Source organism: Schistocerca gregaria, chromosome X (assembly GCF_023897955.1).
Source record: "Schistocerca gregaria isolate iqSchGreg1 chromosome X, iqSchGreg1.2, whole genome shotgun sequence".
Classification (NCBI taxonomy): Eukaryota; Metazoa; Arthropoda; class Insecta; order Orthoptera; family Acrididae; genus Schistocerca; species Schistocerca gregaria.
The window spans coordinates 185,596,472-185,616,386 of NC_064931.1; the positions used below are offsets into that span (position 1 = coordinate 185,596,472).

Genomic DNA, 19,915 nt, shown 5'->3' on the forward strand with positions numbered 1-19,915 from the left:
CGTACCACAGTGTACCATTCCCGTAAACAAGACGTTGTTAACCCTGGAACACTAAAGGGGAGATGTTCCATTGTAATAAATAATCGTAAATTTTACTACCCCCTATTTTGTTCAAAGGAAGTCATAATTTATAGCTTATGCACTAGTTAACTAAAAAGTATAAGTCCCCAATGTATGTCTCATACCCATTAAGTACAAAATGTCCTGTTTTACGCATAGTACTGACAATACCAGATTGGCGGGAACCGCTCATTGGTGCCAACTGTAATCATAAATTTTACGAGGGCCTGGTAGTCTAGGGTTAAAGCATGACACGAAACTGTCTCTGACTCTCCTGTGGTAATGTAATTCGTCCCGTTGCAGGAGTTGGCAGTAAACAATTGGAAATGTAAGGAAAACTGGCACTGGTCATGCAGTCATCCGTCTTCAGTTGAAGGTTTGAGTGATAATAATCTACAACAATGAAGAGGAGGCATAAATGCTACTCATCTATGGAGAATTTTAGTTAGCTGATCTGTAACTGCAGCACTGTTTTCTTTGAGTTTCATTTCGTTTACTGTCAACTCCAGCAAGTGAACGAGTTACATTACATTGGGTACCTGAAATTCGTACTACTACAGGAGAGTCGAAATCAGTTTTGTATGACGTTTTCAGTAACGTCACGTTTGCGTGAATGGTACACTGTGATGCGATTTTGAACAGGCCTCGAGGGGAAGAAGTCGCTTACCGAATAAAAAACACAGGTTGCCATTTCAAGAAGACGTATTGCTGTTCACAACTTAGTATCGAATAAAAATAGAAGAATCTGCAATCCCGCTCTTTAGTGTACCCTGGCAGCTAAAAAACATTTGGTTTACACATTTTTTTTGTTTTACTTCTGGTCCTAAGTTATTTCGGATGGTCGAGATAAATGGTAAAGCCAGCATATTAAAAAGTAATAAAAGCGGGAACTCTCTTCCACAATAACAAGACGGTTAATATCGCTGTGGTTAAGCCCAGTAGTTAGACACGATTGGTATTAATGAGGCTTGCTTTTTGCGAATTGGTTCAAGAACTCTAATGCTGTGGATCCCAGTCCTGGGAAACGACTTCCAGAATCCTAGAAGGCAAAGTTGTCGTCGTCCTTATGATCGGTTTCAACACCACTGTGCTTTTCTAGGCATGGTTATAGCGCTCCATTGGCTTCTTTCACACTTGAACTGACATAGTAAGGCAGTTGTACTTGTACCTATAATTCAACAGGCACACTGAACCATGGTAGAAGTCGGGATTTTCACATTAAAAAACCTTGTCATGGTGGAAATAAGTGATTAAAAAACTGAAAAACTAAACTCCATCCGGTTAGACCAATGAGGACCAACGATACTGACCAGCCGCTGTGTCATCCTCAGCCCACAGGCGTCACTGGCTGCGGATATGGAGGGGCATGTGGTCAGCACACTGCTCTCCCGACCGTATGTCAGTTTCCGAGACCGGAGCCACTACTTCTCAATCAAGAAGCTCCTCAGTTTGCCTCAAAAGGGCTGAGTGCACCCCGCTTGCCAACAGCGCCCAGCAGTCCGAATGGTCACCCATCCAAGTTCTAGACCGGCCCGACAGTGCTTAACTTCAATGATCTGACGGGAACCGGTGTTACCACTGCGGCAAGGCCGTTGGCGGAAATAAATGATAAGTCTCAGATAAAAATCCCAGGACTAGCCACACTTCGAATCCCTAACGTTTGAATGTGTAGCTGGAACATAACCACTAAGTCAAAGTGCTGCAGTTCGTCTCCTCGATGTATCCCAGCCATACTCTTATAAGATTTAAATCGGGAGACCATACTTAGTACACTGCATGCAGTGAATATATTCTCCTGCGAGAAAATTCTTCACCAGGACAGTTTTGTGCTAGATGGGAGTAGTGGGACAAAGAGAGTTCTGGAGTATTTTGATAACAAATTAATATCAAATTAATTATGAAAATAAGTTACTTGATCAATTAATTACCCCAATTCGCTGATGTCATGGGATTTCCCCAGCCGGCACATGGGTCCCTCTCAGGGAACTCCCATTCACCCCCTCTCCCTCCCCCCATGACGTAATACAAGATGGTGGCCCAGAGGCAAAAACTGCTGTAAACTCGTTGAGTCTGTGTCGGGCTGCTGGATTGGGAGTACCTCACGACAGTACGCTTACATAACATGCATAAGGCTTTGTTTAAACAGTTTGTTTAAGAATATCGTTTATTTACTATTGAAATCACAATACACCTCGAAACTGATGCAGGTGTTCGGACTAATCAAACTATGTTAAACAAGTGTGGCGCCTTTTTTTTATTCCGATAGCAAAAGGAAGCACGTTACTACATGGTCACAGATCATGCTAAATATATGTTGCGATCGCATCTCGCTATCCACCAAGCCACACCATGCGTCAGAGCGAGGTGTCGCAGTGGTTAGCACATTGGATTCGCATTCGGGAGGACGACGGTTCAATCCCTTGTCTGGCCATCCTGATTTAGGTTTTCCGTGATCTCCCTAAATCTCTCCAGGGAAATGCCGAGATGGTTCCTTCGAAAGGGCACGGCCGACTTCCTTCTCCGTCCTTCCGTAATCCGCTGAGACCGATGACCTCGCAGTTTGGTCTCTTCCCCCAACCAACCAACCAACCAACCAACCATGCGTCAGTTGCTGGGCCGCTCCACACCGGCCAGGGCTCGACATGTGCCACCAGGAGTCACGCTAAGGACTTCCTAACGTGTGGGAAATACCACAGCCTTATTCCTCCCTGGCAAACTCTCTTTGCGGCACATGGATACCCCTTGTCATTGAACACTAACTGCTAAAGGAGTTATTAAATCTAGTGTTTAATCCTGTGCAGAATATTGTCACATCCATATCTTCAAGATGTCACAAACTCTGCAAACGTTTCTTCAGAAGCTGTGCCACAGGAAATACTAATTAAACAATTTGCTTCACAAGCTGAATATGTATCACAAAACTACATGAAATACACTTGCACACAAAACATTGTGAGGGATGTAGTTGGGATGTTTAAACAATTTTTGGGGATACTGTCTATTGTTTAAACAATTTGGGCATTGTATGGAATATTTTGCAGAGATTATAAATCGAAGATGAGATAGAAACTAAATGTAAGGCTGCAAAAAGAGAGTGAGATCTTTGCAGATGACACAAGAATATTTGAACAATATGCGATGTAATTACACTTTTTATTCTCAGGAATACCGCCACACTTGAACACAGGCTCTAAAAAGATCGCGGCGGGTTCTGGTGCACTTGTGAAACCTTTCACAGCCGGCCGAAGTGGCCGTGCGGTTCTAGGCGCTGCAGTCTGGAACCGCGAGACCGCTTCGGTCGCAGGTTCGAATCCTGCCTCGGGCATGAATGTGTGTGATGTCCTTACGTTTAACTAGTTCTAAGTTCTGGGGGACTAATGACCTCAGAAGTTGAGCCCCATAGTGCTCAGAGTCATTTGATCCATTTGAGCCAAACCTTTCAGTCTTCATCCAGCCTTCCCCCCTGAGACACTTCGCCCGTTTTTGTGGGAAATACCTCAACCTTCCCTTGTCTTTGAACAGGAGTAACTTCAGGAGTTATTAAACCCAATTGCATATGTCTCTAGATACGCTTTCAAAAAGATCGCTGTACGACAGTTTGCCTCAAGATGTGTCGTAAACAAATCGTTAAGCAATCTGACAGGATGGATTTCACAAATTGAATATACAGTAGCACAGTAGGAAATATTAACAAAAACTACAGACCGACACTGCTTTGGAATATTTGTGTCATAAACAAAGTAGGTAAATTTTTCAGTGCCTCAATACATATGCAGATGTTACTTTAAACAATTTGTTTCAAATACACTCACACACAAAATACATCACTGTCTTCCCAGGTGCACGTGGAACGGAAATACATAGCGTAAAAGTAAATGAATGCAAACACACTCGAAAATACATTGCATCGGAATATTGTTTATAAACTGAAACTTAAATAAATGAGTGCAAATACATCGTGTCGAAACTTTAAAGACGATCCTACATCACGTGAAAATATTGCTAAGTGCACTTGTACAGTAGTTGACAACACGTGGCACAGTCATAACCCGGGATCCGCGAAGCAGCGCATGTGTCAGCGACCGCAGCTCGCCACCGAGTGAACCGGTGACCCAAACGGGATCTCCAGCCGTACCGACGAGTGCGTCGAACACAAAGAACGGATCAGTGGAACAAGGAGGTATATCCAGAGTGTGTGAGAACCCACACACAAAAGCGCGCGAAATCTGTGGTTGGTAGATCAGCATCAACTAGTCTTGTATGCTCAGACCTGCACTCACGAGCAGATGGGGAGGATTGCTGCACTCCTATTGGCTCCCTGGGTGAAACGGTAGGTGGAGGGGGTAGACGTTATATAAACGATCATCATGGTGCAGTCGCCCTCATTCTGCCATCGTCTGTTTGCCTGTTTGGTTGATAGTGTGTACTTGTGCCAATTTTTTTTTCAGGAAAAAGAATGATGCACACAGTTTCCAGCGACAGCATCAGCATCGATAGCAGCAGCAAACACCTTTGCCAGGACAGCCTGCAATATGAGTTATTGTTCTAATCGTTCAATGTATCTGTGTGCCCCATAATTTTAGTATCCCTCACAGCAGCTGTTCAGGTCGTTGTCGGTAGAGACATACCCCCTTACAACTGAGCGTTTGAAAGATTAGCGGTTGTAGTGTCGGACGAATTTTTATTCAGTAGCTGGTATTATAGTCCTTTATTTCTTGTCATTGTAGCCTTCATTCCTGAGATGTTGGCCGATCTAGATCTGCAGCTGGAGGCTGAAAGCCTATCGCAGCAACAGCCTCCAAAAATAATAATCGAGTCGGCGCAATATGAAAGTGTACTTTTTTTCATAACATGTAGCTGCTAGAGAGAATATTTTTTGTTCAGGTAGAGTACTGCGGTTCTAATGATGAGGGCTGGGGAACGCGTATACATTTATTTCCCATAACATGGTGCATTTAGTATTCTCAGACATATTCTTTGCTTTCTTAGGCGTTTCAATGAACGAGGAAGGAGGCGTAGGGGTATGCGTCGAGGTCAAGAGCCAGGAGCCATCGATTCAGTATTGTAAGTAGTAGAATACTATTTTTAAATTGGGTGTGTTTCATATGTAAGCAGTTTCATTGAACTGAAGAGAATATGATTTTCTGTTTATATTTCAGTGAGCTGACGAATACGATTTTCTGTGCACATGTCTCTAATATTTTCAAGAAATAATTACATTAAATATGTAGTCCAACATGTTGTTGATAAACACACCAGCTGTTAGTCATACATAGCTTTTACGAACATCTAGGGAAGAATTTGGTGGAGCTCGCACGTCAAATGTGCATCTGTTAAAAGGGAGCATTTCGTAATATTGTAACATATGCTCTGCATTGGTGCATAATAATATGTATGATTCCACCACGCCAGATGTAGGAACAATCGTATTTAAGCATGTTCAAGTACCCAGCTGCATGCAAAAGTTCACCATGCATCTATGCCCTGTAAGTGAAATACGTGTAAGTCACTTATTTCTTTCTGTTCTCCGTATGAAATATCTTACCTGCTAACGTAAGTGCTTAGTCATATTCATGAAAGTATCACTGGGACTCCATAGTAGCTGGCTGTTCCTATAGTACTACAGAAAAAAGAGTGATGGTTTAATTCTGCTCAACAATATACTGTCACTAACTTGTGTCCATCAGATTCTGGCAAGATGGACATTGTCATGTTGTTGTTACACATCCTCATGGAATTCGTGTGAATATGTGCAGATACTTTTAAAAACGTTATTTCAGACTAAGTACCAGCTTTTCCAACAGGTATTGTTAGGCATTGTAGCGTGATGTACAAAAAATTCTGTGAAAGCTATTCTGTTCCATCACCAGTTAGAGTAAAGCTGAATACTGTGTTTAGTTTTGATGATGTTGGTGTTGAAAATTAGTAACAGATACAAAAATATTTCTGTTTTGGTCATCACATGGGGGTGGATGGTTTCCATTTGAGTGAAACGTGCTCGAGGATTCGAAAACAGCTCGGAAGGAATAGCACAAACCATATGATCACTTTCAAACAGGATAACATAAATTTATAAAACATACCACCCAACAAGTTTAGACCTATGAATGAAGGTTGCTGGAGTCATGTGCTGTACAAGTGTTTGGTTATTGATGAAGGATGACAACTGAATGATGAAGGATAGAGATGAAATTTTGAGTTTTTTAAAAGATAATGTTTGATATGTAATTTTGCCAGAACATAGCCCACCAAGGACAAATAAGGTTGAATACAGATTCTTGCAAGCTAATGTGCGTAGCGCTTACAGCCGAATTAATGAATATTGTTATATCTCTATACAAAAATGTTAACTGTGTTGAAAAAATCACAAAATCAGCATTGGAAAGCTATGGAACATCACAGAAGAGCTTAATACGTTAACCGACTGGATGATCAACCTTGCAACAAAATAGCAAATAGCCTGTATTAAAAAAGGGGTACCTACGCCACTATATATTACACTATGAACAAATTTGTATGCATGTCACTAATTCAGCCAAAGAGATGCACCAAAAGAACGTCCGTATCTATTTTGATGTGAATATTGAAATGATCGACAATAGTCTCAGGTATACAAACGCCCAAATAGAATGTCATACTAGAATCGCTAACACAAAAATTCAAGAGGATTGTTCAACAGATGAATACGCAAATCAAGGAATTCTGGAGTACAATCAATGTGTTAGCCACAACGGCTGTGATACTTGAAAACGTGCTAACAGAGTTTAAGGAAAGTAAGAGAAGAACCAACCAGTCTAAGAGGATATTATTACATACTGTCTCAAAGTTCATTTAGTGCACAACAGAATGTCGATCACAACGACAAAACATGAAGTCACTAAGGCAAGTAAGGCGATTTGACAGAAATTATGACTCCTGAGAGGGGGCAGTTGGAGAGAAAACAGTCTCTCAGGGAAACGTTTAAGCCTGAAACTCTTAAACGACTCCCACAAATGACGAATAATACAAATAACGGTGAAGAAGATATGACTGGAAATTTCATTAAAAGGCAGAACAATACCGAGATAGGTGGAACGTATGGAGTTAGCATGGAAAAACCACATATATTTGGCGTGTTATCTACAAATGTAACCAAGCACACGGTTTGGGAATAGAGAATTTGAAAAAAAAACATTTGGTTTCTTTTTTCTAATATTCTTCAAAACGTGACGAATATATAGTGAACGAATTAAAAACATATGCAGAAATATTACGTATGACTAAAGTACATGGGAAAATCAATTCCCAAACAGGAAAAATAAAAAGCACACACAGCAAAAAATACAAAATCATTATTGGACCAGCGTTAGGGGAAAATGTTGATGGTGCTGTGTCTGATATTCAGCATTTAAAAAACTGGACACTTGACCTATACAGTATATAGGTGAACTCATTTATGGGATGTATTTACTGGTCACCTGGTTCCGCCGTAACAGGAGTAGAATCATTAAACCAAAGTCTACGCTCAGCATTGTGGAAATACCCAGATCATACAGTATTAGTTGGAGGCGACTTTAATCTAACAGATATACGAGATGAAATGGGACGTCTATGGATTCATTGAAGGTTGTACGGACAGGCAGTCTTGTGAAATATGTGCTTTCGAACACGTTTCCCGAAAACGTTGTGTCGCATAAAAGTAAAAGTGAGTAAGTACTAATAAATAATCTGCCTGGGATACTGTGACAACTCAGTGTAGATGACTACTATCTTATCATCCTGAATATAACGTAAGATTTTGCTGGAATATTTAATAAAAGAAAGATGTTTAATTGCCTAACATCAGATCAAGACTTCTGAATTGAAGAACATTACTTAGGAAATGGCAATTTCGCGGTGAACAACGATAGGATAGTTGGAATTGACAATTTAACATGAATAAGCTTCAATTGTAGACTACATATACATAATAAATTTGAACGTCAAATGACAAGCCAAGGACTGAACAAAGGTATCGGTAACCACCTTAACGATTTTATAATGTGCCCTGATATGCATCTATAAGAAACTTTTACACCTTCCTTCGCATAAGAAAATGGTATTAAGAGACTGAAAACTATGATCTATAACTACATAATGGATGGTGTGCTTGAAACTGTGAAAGACTGTATAAGTGAATTAAACGCCAAAAAACAGTATTTACGATGTGCTCTAGTCTGTTCTGTGGCAGTCGCTTATATGTGGTATAAATTAGCCAGTAGCTTACAGAACAGTTACTGTGATAAATTTAACAGCGTTCTGCAATTTGTCTACAGTGGCAATAAGAATACGTGAAAACTTACTAGTGGACATGTAATTATTCCAAACATCAAGGGCATGAAGAGATCATGAATTATGTTTTGTCTCTCTATAGTTTTAATTATTTACCAGTAGACTATATGAAAATTCTTAACGCATATTTCAATAAGAAAAAAATTGTTAAATATAAATAATGTCAAATCAGGATTAGTTCCCAAAAATAAGGTTTGTCTTTAGATCTCACGATAAAGAAGCCATTTGTAGAACAGACTTAAACAATTCCCTTTTACATAAATTACTCTTTTAAGCACAGTTAATATGTTATGAACACACAAAGGAAAACTGGAAATGCAAGATGCTAAAGTCAAAAAACACAAACGCAAGTATTTGGTGAAAACAATTGTCATGAGGGAAGAATAGCAATTGCTGTCGGAAAAATAACAAACCACTGTAGATGTGGAAACCAGGCTTAAAAACTGCTTTAAACGCAGTATGAAGAAAAATCTGCATAGAACTGAGAAACAAGAGTATAATCGTAAACTGTTAACATCAATGGAAAATGGCCAAACGTTGGAGTAATCGCAGTAAGTGACGAATTCAAGGACGTTTTCTACAGTCAAGGGTATACGAAAAATCTGTTTACACACGTCCGTGCCCATATGGATCTGCTTGAAAATGATGATTACAATGTATTTAAATGTGGTGGACTCGTCACTGTGCATCCAGCAACAAAAAAGCCATTTGCAGAGCTTTAAACTGATGGAACAGCTAAATTTAACGACTATTCCTTTCCTTAAGGAATAAACTTAAAGGTCTATACGCAAATTCCGCTAGAATAAGGAAAAGTCTGCGGCATTTATGAGTTTCCGTAATGAAACAGTGATGTTTTGTGACGTCACAAAACCTTTTCTGTGATTGGTTAAAAGAAAAAAACCGAGCAGTGCTCATGTTGATCTAAGTATTAACGACGCTAACATGCCGTATTTAGTGCTTTTGTAGTTATACACTCCTGGAAATGGAAAAAAGAACACATTGACACCGGTGTGTCAGACCCACCATACTTGCTCCGGACACTGCGAGAGGGCTGTACAAGCAATGATCACACGCACGGCACAGCGGACACACCAGGAACCGCGGTGTTGGTCGTCGAATGGCGCTAGCTGCGCAGCATTTGTGCACCGCCGCCGTCAGTGTCAGCCAGTTTGCCGTGGCATACGGAGCTCCATCGCAGTCTTTAACACTGGTAGCATGCCGCGACAGCGTGGACGTGAACCGTATGTGCAGTTGACGGACTTTGAGCGAAGGCGTATAGTGCATAGGATCCTACGCAGTGCCGTAGGGGACCGCACCGCCACTTCGCAGCAACTTAGGGACACTGTTGCTCCTGGGGTATCGGCGAGGACCATTCGCAACCGTCTCCATGAAGCTGGGCTACGGTCCCGCACACCGTTAGGCCGTCTTCCGCTCACGCCCCAACATCGTGCAGCCCGCCTCCAGTGGTGTCGCGACAGGCGTGAATGGAGGGACGAATGGAGACGTGTCGTCTTCAGCGATGAGAGTCGCTTCTGCCTTGGTGCCAATGATGGTCGTATGCGTGTTTGGCGCCGTGCAGGTGAGCGCGACAATCAGGACTGCATACGACCGAGGCACACAGGGCCAACACCCGGCATCATGGTGTGGGGAGCGATCTCCTACACTGGCCCTACACCTCTGGTGATCGTCAAGGGGACACTGAATAGTGCATGGTACATCCAAACCGTCATCGAACCCATCGTTCTACCATTCCTAGACCGGCAAGGGAACTTGCTGTTCCAACAGGACAATGCACGTCCGCATGTATCCCGTGCCACCCAACGTGCTCTAGAAGGTGTAAGTCAACTACCCTGGCCAGCAAAATCTCTGGATCTGTCCCCCATTGAGCATGTTTGGGACTGCATGAAGCGTCGTCTCACGCGGGCTGCACCTCCAGCACGAACGCTGGTCCAACTGAGGCGCCAGGTGGAAATGGCATGGCAAGCCGTTCCACAGGACTACATCCAGCATCTCTACGATCGTCTCCATGGGAGAATAGCAGCCTGCATTGCTGCGAAAGGTGGATATACACTGTACTAGTGCCGACATTGTGCATGCTCTGTTGCCTGTGTCCATGTGCCTGTGGTTCTGTCAGTGTGATCATGTGATGTATCTGACCCCAGGAATGTGTCAATAAAGTTTCCCCTTCCTGGGACAATGAATTCACGGTGTTCTTATTTCAATTTCCAGGAGTGTACTTGCACATAACGAACTCTGCAGTTCCAATGACACACTACGTTAAAGATCCCTCCAAAACGCGTAGTAACTAGAACGGTTTGTTATGCTGAAACAAAACTAAAACCAAACCTAGTCCGAACAAGCCGTGGAAGGCCCAAATGTTCCGACCGGCCGCCGTGACATCCTCAGCCCACAGCGTCACCGGATGCGGATTGGAAGGGCACGTGTTCAGCAGACCGCTCTCCCTGCCGTATGTCACTTTACGAGACCGGAGCCGCAACTTCTCAATCAAGTAGCTCCTCAGTTTGCCTCACAAGGGCTGAGTGCACCCCCCGCTTGCCAACAGCGGGCGGCAGACAGGATGGTCACCCATCCAAGTGCTAGTCCACCCGACAGCGTTTAACTTCGGTGGTCCGACGGAACCGGTGTTACCACTGTGGCAAGGCCGTTGGCTTTGTTGTGCGAAAGCCTTGGGCAATATAACAATTGCAGCTAAATATGACATAGATCTTGCTTAGAGTTCTCTCTTTGTATTAGTTAGAATTTTATTATGAAAAAGGAAGAGATACAGCGTTTTAACTTTTCAGAGAGTCTTGGCACCATAGTTCCGATCAACAAGTGTCGTACCCTTCTTCAGTATGGCAACGAGTAATCACCTAATCGACCCTGTTCAAACATAAGGCTGCGTCGGATATTTCACAAAGTACAGCGAATATAAAGCCATCTAAAAACATGAATTAAATTTTTGTAGTGTAGAATGTGTTGTATTGTCTTCTTCCAGTACAATGCCGCTTGGTAAGGTCAACTGTTTCTGAAAAACATCTAAAAATGTCAGATGAAGCAAGTTTGATTATTGTATCCCTGTTCCTTGAACATTATTTGCAATAACAAATGCTGCCTCACATTGCAGAACAGACTACCACCAAAACTGAGCTTTTTTTTTTTTTAAGTAACACAAAACTGTAGCATATACGCTGCTTGACGAATAAAGTGAAGCTCCCAGAGGGCATGGTCGAATATTAATGTAACCCATATACGCCACTGGCCGCCATGTAAATGATTACATTTATAATTCGTTGTGACAGGTAGAACGGCCATAAGAATGCATTAACGGTGTTTCTATTTCATGTTATTACCAGGCCAGGTAGGATTCATAACAGGTGTGAACGGCATTGAATGTAAAGTGAATTCTGTGATGGATACGGAGATGGTCTGTACTCGTACACTAATTTGCTGCGGAATTCTTGAGTTCTACACGATAGATACATAATGTTCTTAAAATTCTCTAAGAATATTTCAGTGAGTTAAATGAGAACTTTTTTCTAGTGTTTGACAATTAAGATCAAACAAGACTGTCTCCACTCCCACTGCCCTTTTAGTATTTGGTTGGCGCCCCATGTTATTGCGATCCCATGTGGATGCAATTCACTGTAGCAGTAGTCTAGTATGGGGGGTACATTTCTTTTGAAAACAATTACATCAGTAAAGAAGTAGCAATTTCCCAATATCGTATCAATGAATTGAAGCCTGCCCATTGCTTTATTTGCCGGTGAGTCTGTGTGATAGATCTAAGGCATATTCTTACCCATAGCTACTCCAAGATATTTGTTTGACACGACTGTCTTCAGTCTTAACCATATAGCCAGAGACTTATACATTTAATTCGTTTTTCTGTATCTTCTGCTAGTTGCCAGGTTCTGTAACATACTAATATGTTTTCAAGGGATGATACGATATTACTAGAACTTCTATCTGATCACACTTCATCTTAATATGTGCCTACCCAAAAAAGTCTCGGACTACAGTTAATGCTGTACGCTGAATCGCTAAAATATAACCAGAACGATAATGGAATATTTCTCATCCCTGTGATGCTTTCGCAATTAGTTCTGTGTCTGTAGCTAACGTTCCATCCATGGAGAGGTGTTGGGATTTTTTACTGTCAAGAAGCTCCCACTACAGTAACTAAAAATAGGTTGGTTATTTTGTATTATTCACTTTCTTTAGTAGGCACAGATGTGCAATCTGATCTAAAACTTATCTGAAGTTGTCGATGACTGGGTGTAGCAGGACATGTTCCGAGGAATGAGAGAAATAAATAGTTGAGTTAAGAAATGAATAGTCTGAAAATTTTCCTATTTCGTTGAAGAAGACCGTGGAAAAAAATTGGATGCCAGGTTTTGATGATAAATTCAGTGCGTATAACGTTCCGTTGGGCCCGGAGAATAGTATACACTTACTTATTGTAAGACATAATGAGAATGAAAACTCTAAAACTGGCTGTAATAAGGTGGATCGTTTCGGCTTAATTACCATTATCAAGTGACATGCGAAAATAACATTGGTCAGATTATCTATTCGTAAATCGTAGCTATTTTATGTTTATCTTTGCATTAGTACTTAGGTCTATATGTAAGTGACGACCATATTCGATCTATAGTAAATTTTTATGTCATATCGTGGTCAGTATAGTATTTTCTGTAGTTTCAAGACGTAAACATAGATGATGTTACAATTCATTGTTTTTATTTCTCTTTGAGTTTTATCTTTGGTCTGCGTGTGTTTTGTTCTGTATATAACTATTCACTTTCGTATACTATTATATTAAGTTTTCGAGATAGTAATTTTGTTTAAAACCTGTGTGTTCATTTAGAACCCCGCGTGATATATTCTCATTTGAATATATATTTCTAGTTCTTCCAGAATGTTAATTGTAAGTGCTTTCGGAATTGTGTGTAATATTTCTAACGCAATTTCAATTTTCTCGGCTTTGCGACGTTGTGTTTTCAAATGTAAATAGAAACTTGACGGACTACTGTCCCTGTTTTTAGTGAGTTCTTAAATCTAGTGTTAAAATACTTGAGCCAGCATCCGCAACGCCTGTTGTAAACTTAGAACATGAATTTTTGCCTTGGCAGTCTGTCAATTCATGCTTCCGGCGTATCTGTGTCCGTCGAAATAGTGACTGCAATCATTTCCTGTCTTGATTTTAATTTTCGTACGCACGAAAGAAATTCTATTGCTTTATTTATTACTCTTATTTCCACAAAATAAATTCATTTTCGTCAAAAGAGGAAGGTGGGGAAAAATATAAAGAAATTGATAGCAAATCTTTTCTCCCTTTATGAGAAATGGCAGCCAGGTTTGAGTGGCATTCCTTTCGGATACGTATTGGCTTTCCGGAATTTCTCTTTCTGTCGGATCAGGACGTGGGCGCGTCTAAAAAGCTGGCGTGTCACCCGCGTCGCCACTTGAGCGGCCACCGGCGTCATTTATATAAGGCCAAGACTTATTGGTCCAGCATACGTCATCGATCGTAGCGTCACAGCGAAATAGCAGATGATAAATGCCCGCTGCGTCGGTTGATAGATAGCCCCTACGCAGCGGCGGCGTCACCCTTGCGGCATATTAAATTTCACTTTTCGGGAAATGCTACACCCAGTTCAAGCAGCGATGGACCCTCTTTAAATACATACAACTGCCTTACTGCCACAGAATTACTTTACTTTTCAGAGGAACAATAGAAGAATAAATTTAAGCGTTTGTAATTTATGGCCATTTGTCTGTGACCGCGAGTCATATCGCACCCCGGTAAGAACACAAGTGGCGCAAGTAAAAAAAAGGCAATTTCCAGTTTTTGCCACCAAAAAATACGTATGAACTGCCCAAACGTGCACTATATTCGTTACATCTCGATCTCACAATTTGTCCTCTTCAGGGCTGCTGTGTGAGTTTTGTTGTAGGCTAGTTCATAATGCGCCACTGCAAGAACAGTGTCACATTAGGGTTGCTACGGGCAGGGGTGCATGCTTCATTCACGGACAGTGGCACTTTCTGGTTCAAATGGCTCTGAGAACTATGGGACTTAGCATCTGAGGTTATCAGTCCCCTAGAACTTAGAACGACTTAAACCTAACTAACCTAAGGATATCACACACACCCATGCCCGAGGCAGGAATCGAAACTGCGACCGTAGGGGTCACGCGGTTCCAGACTGAAGCGCCTAGAACCGCTCGGCCACACTGACCGGCGGCACTTTCTGTGTTATAAAACTTTTCATGTATTGGGTAAGTTGAATGTACAGGGTGTCTTAAAAATGACCGGTATATTTGAAACGGCAATACAAACTAAACGAGCAGCGATGGAAATACACCGTTTGTTGCAATATGCTTGGGACAACAGTACATTTCCAGGCAGACAAACTTTCGAAATTACAGTAGTTACAACTGTCAACAACAGATGGCGCTGCGGTCTGGGGAACTCTATAATACGATATTTTCCACATATCCACCATGCGTAGCATTATTATGGCGTAGTCTCTGAATGAAATTACCCGAAACCTTTGACAACGTGTCTGGCGGAATGGCTTCACATGCAGATGAGATGTACTACTTCAGCTGTTCAATTGTTTCTGGATTCTGGCGGTACACCTGGTCTTTCAAGTGTCCCCACAGAAAGAAGTCACAGGGGTTCATGTCTGGCGAATAGGGAGGCCAATCCACGCCGCCTCCTGTATGTTTCGGATAGCCCAAAGCAGACGTCGGCCGTGCGATGTGGCCATGCACCATCTTGCATAAACCACGAGGTGTTCGCAGTGTCGTCTAAATCAGTTTGTACCGCCACAAATTCACGAAGAATGTCCAGATAGCGTGATGCAGTAATCGTTTCGGATCTGAAAAATGGGCCAATGATTCCTTTGGAAGAAATGGCGGCCCAGACCAGTACTTTTTGAGGATGTAGGGACGATGGGACTGCAACATGGGGCTTTTCGGTTCCCCATATGCGCCAGTTCTCTGTTTATTGACAAAGCCGTCCAGGTAAAAATAAGCTTCGTCAGTAAACCAAATGCTGCCCACATGCATATCGGCGTCATCAATCCTGTGCACTATATCGTTAGCGAATGTCTCTCGTGCAGCAATGGTAGCGGCGCTGAGGGGTTGCCTCGTTTGAATTTTGTATGGATAGAGGTGTAAACTCTGGCGCATGAGACGATACGTGGACGTTGGCGTCATTTGGACCGCAGCTGCAAAATGGCGATCGGAAACCCGAGGATCACCTGCTGCACTAGCTGTGCGTTGCCCTCTGTGGTTGCCGTACGCGGTCGCCCTACCTTTCTAGCACGTTCATCCGTCACGTTCCCAGTCCATTGAAATTTTTCAAACAGATCCTTTATTGTATCGCTTTTCGGTCCTTTGGTTGCATTAAACCTCCGTTGAAAACTTCGTCTTGTTGCAACAACACTGTGTTCTAGGCGGTGGAATTCCAACACCAGGAAAATCCTCTGTTCTAAGGAATAAACCATGTTGTCCACAGCACACTTGCACGTTGTGAAAAGCACACGCTTACAGCAGAAAGACGACGTACAGAATGGCGCACCCACAGACTGCGTTGTCTTCTATATCTTTCACATCACTTGCAGTGCCATGTGTTGTTGAAAATTGTAACTACTGTAATTTCGAAAGTTTGTCCGCCTGAAAATGTACTGTTGTCCCAAGCACATTGCAACAAACGGTGTATTTCTACCGCTGCTCGTTTAGTTTTTATTGCCGTTTCAGATATACCGGTCATTTTTGAAACACCCTGTAGTTGCTAATATAACTGATTATTACAATGTCAGTGCTTATACAATGTCTGTATGTCATGTTAGTGTCCTTCACAAGTGCATGCTTATCTGAAGGAACAGACACTGTTTTGACAATTAAGGCTGTCGTAAATATGACGAAATTCCGTGTGCTACAGATTAAAAGGAAAAAAAAAAGATAGACATTTCTTCTACAAAGGAAGTTCATACTGAATTCCTTTTCTCTGCGATAAGTATTCCTATGTTATTTAAGTCCATTTTTGATTCATTGTGTTCGTAGATGGTCTTGCTTAAATTTTACCTAATTGATGTTCGCTATTAAGTTGGATTAAGTTTCATAAATTAAAATTTTGCTTGTTATATTTTCCTGATACAAACATTTCAATTTATTTTCCATTTTTTGTTTTAATTTAAATACTAATTTTGTCTGATGGAGGTTCGAATGTCGTATATATATATATATATATATATATATATATATATATATATATATATATATATTCTAGTTGTGTCACTGTTCTTGACAAGGTGGGATACTATCTGAAGCATCCGTACAGCACAATCGCAGACTTCGGCTACATTAACTGCTTTGCGCTTCGAGCGTATCCCGCTCATAGTGACTGACAGACGTGGATTGCAGACATTGACGATAGAGGATGCTGTGGCGGTCCCCTATTGATATGTGTGTTAGCATAAGTGGTTTAGAAATCTACACGAGTCTGTTTGAAGTACGTGGTCTGAAAACGCTATTACATGAAATGCTTGAAGGATCGTGTCACGCTTCAATGACAGATATCAATATGTGGCAGACGAGAAGCGGCTTGAGCAAATATTGACGTAGTTTGTAAACAACAGTGACTATCGTCGAATGTGTGCCTACCATCATGGTCACAGATCGCCTTGGTCATAGTGTGTGGTGTTGCGTCATCACGCAATATCGAACCTTCCCCTCCCCCCTCCACCAAGTGAATCATGTCTTCGACTGGAGCAAAGCAGCATTACGGAGTTTCCTTCAAAATGTGTCAAAAGATTGAGTATCAGTCTCCAGCAACTGCTTTTTCACCATCTGGACTGGACAGCACACAAAGTGTGTCTCCATCGAGTGGAAAAAGAAGAAGATTCCCGGTGAAGTTGAAGTACATTATGATCCCATTTGCCACTAAGGTCATGGTGACCGTGTTTTGAGGAAAACAGGTCCACTCTGATACTGGGCCTCTTTCCCGAAGAGACAGTGAATATCCAGCAATAAGCCTTCTGTGATAACTGAACAGGTAAATAAATGATTGTCGTGTGATTCCCAGTGTAGTGGAAGCCAGTGCGGCAGCTTGTGTGTCACTTTCAGTCTTTATTGGTCAAGCAGCTTCTTATTATCCCTCGCTGGGAACCGAATACGTAACCTCTGTGCAGGAGCCAGTGGCGCTAACCGCTAGACAACGAAGGAGGCCATTGAATAGGTTAAAAGTGGATGTATCGGGCGGAAGACGCTGCCTGGGCACCTATACGGAAGCAACGACTAACAACAGGGCCGCGTCTACTCGTCATCACCGATTACATTCAAATTTGTAACATATGCAGGGTTCGGGCAGAAATGAAAGCGATAACAATGGGAGTTCCAGACGGTAAAGCGTTAAGAAATAAGTGATTTTAGTGTTGTCAATCGCCTTGTAAACAGTCGCGCGCTACTGTTTTCAAGGCGATTGGTAGTACTGAAATCATTACTGGGGCCAAGGAGAAGAAGAAAGTGAAGGTGAAAGGCATTGGTTCCCACGCTGTCCTCGAAGGTCCTTGTGTTTTTATAGCTGGTGTTTTGGGTTTTCTCTTTTTAAAAAGATAAGTTTAATAGTGGTAATGGATGGCTTACCGTTGTTATTGCTCGCTGTGGGAGTTTGAGAGCATTGGTGGTCTAGAGAGTTTTAATAACCGTGGCGTCATTACCCACCCTACTTTTAGTGAAGATGAAGTTTTTAATATGGACATTGGTACTTCGTATTTTTACTCTACGATGCCTTTTGTATTGAGGACTAGTGGACATGCAAGGTGGATCAAGCTGAAGCTACTTATGTGTGGTGTAGAGGATCTGGTATATGTGAAAATGTAAAACTTGTTGGTGATTTGGCTGTACATTGTCATAAATAACGTACCATGAGTTCCTCCCCCCCCCCCCCTCCAAAAAAAATTGAAAGATCTACACATTGATCTTGCCAAAAGCCGAGAAGCGATTCTTGTTGTTGTAGCTCTCAGGAGCACTCTGGGATGCTCTCTGTGTGAGGCATCTCTGGGAGTCGCATCTCGCAACACAGAGCTGTATTCCATCGGCGGAATTTGGAACTGCAAATAACTTTCCTAGGGAAGATTGTGCTTGCAGCGTGTCGAGGCCTCTGCAAATAATATTTAAAGAAGGAATTGTAATTGAAGCGTCCAGAACTTCGTACTGCGTTAGTTTCGTTCTGACCTTGGAGAAGACTGCATCAAAATACATTCCACTGTCCACCACCTGCTATCTTCGCCAATATTTGTTGAAACTTTGCCTTGCGCCCGGTTTGCTGCCTAACAGTGCGACGAGAGAGAACCACCCATGAATGTGAACCAGTTTTGTTTTTATGTAGCAACAACCATATAAGTGTAAAATTGTGGCGTTCTAGCGTGTGCAAGATGCCCAGAAACTTATTCCTTTCCCTTTTTTATGATTAATATCATCTCAGCACGTGTAAAACGATAAAAATATCTAATTTTATATACGAAGTTTTCGTGTGCATATAATGATCCCTTCATGGAAATTTATTTGCACTCTCAAATTTTCCATTTTCTTTCCTTTTCATGTCTTTTATGAAAATATTAGTAAATACGATATACTGTGCATTAAAATGGCCCTGACCACTATGCGGCTTAACATCTGAGGTCATGAGTCCCCTAGAACATAGAACTACTTAAACATAACTAACCTAAGGACATCACACACATCCATGCACGAGACAGTATTCGAAGCTGCGACCGTAGTACTGTGCTTTATTTCGGTTTATTTGCAATATAGGTGGCGTAAAAATAGATAATAAAAAGAATGTTTGCCAGACTCGACCACACGAGCCCATTATAATCCAGCAGCACGATATAAGCCTGCATATTAGACTAACACAGATATCTCATGCCTCGAGCGACCGGCGTCAGCAATGCTATTTGTTCTAAACACCTGGCCATCGGGAACTCTCACTTCTATCACTTTCATTTGTGGCCAAGTGCTGTACATGTCATAATTTTCGACGAAATCGGTGATTATGAGTAGGCGCGATTCTCTTGTAAGTGAAACGTGCCTATTTCATTCTGACCTGTGGACAAGTCATAGCGTTTCATTAGACAGGGTTTTTTAAAACTGATTAAGTATTACAATTTTTTTTTTATTCATAGAAAATGTGTTTAAAGTTAAAATAAATATACCTGTTTATTTTTCACTGTTTTTTGCGTCTTTCAATAAATTTCCAGGAAATGATAGATTCCTGAAACAATTACCAATGTATCTTGATATTTTAAGTAAAATGAATTGCGGCAGGATTATCTCTATAGCGCTTAGCACCTCATAGTATCCAATCCCACAAAAATGAATTTCACAGTTCTTTGCTGCATGCAGAAAGTATTATGTTTGAAACTTCGTAAAACCTGAATCGGTGCTTCACCAGACGTCGTTTTGAGATACAACCGGTGTATGTTCCTGGCTGCATTCCGCAGTTATTATTTTGAATGTTAATCTTATTG

General features: G+C 41.6%; 1 pseudogene; it reads right to left on the bottom strand.

Moving 5' to 3' along the window:
* Positions 1–1,539: 1,539 nt before the first annotated feature.
* LOC126299755 (5S ribosomal RNA) lies at positions 1,540–1,657 on the bottom strand (annotated as a pseudogene).
* Between the last annotated feature and the right edge of the window lie 18,258 nt (positions 1,658–19,915).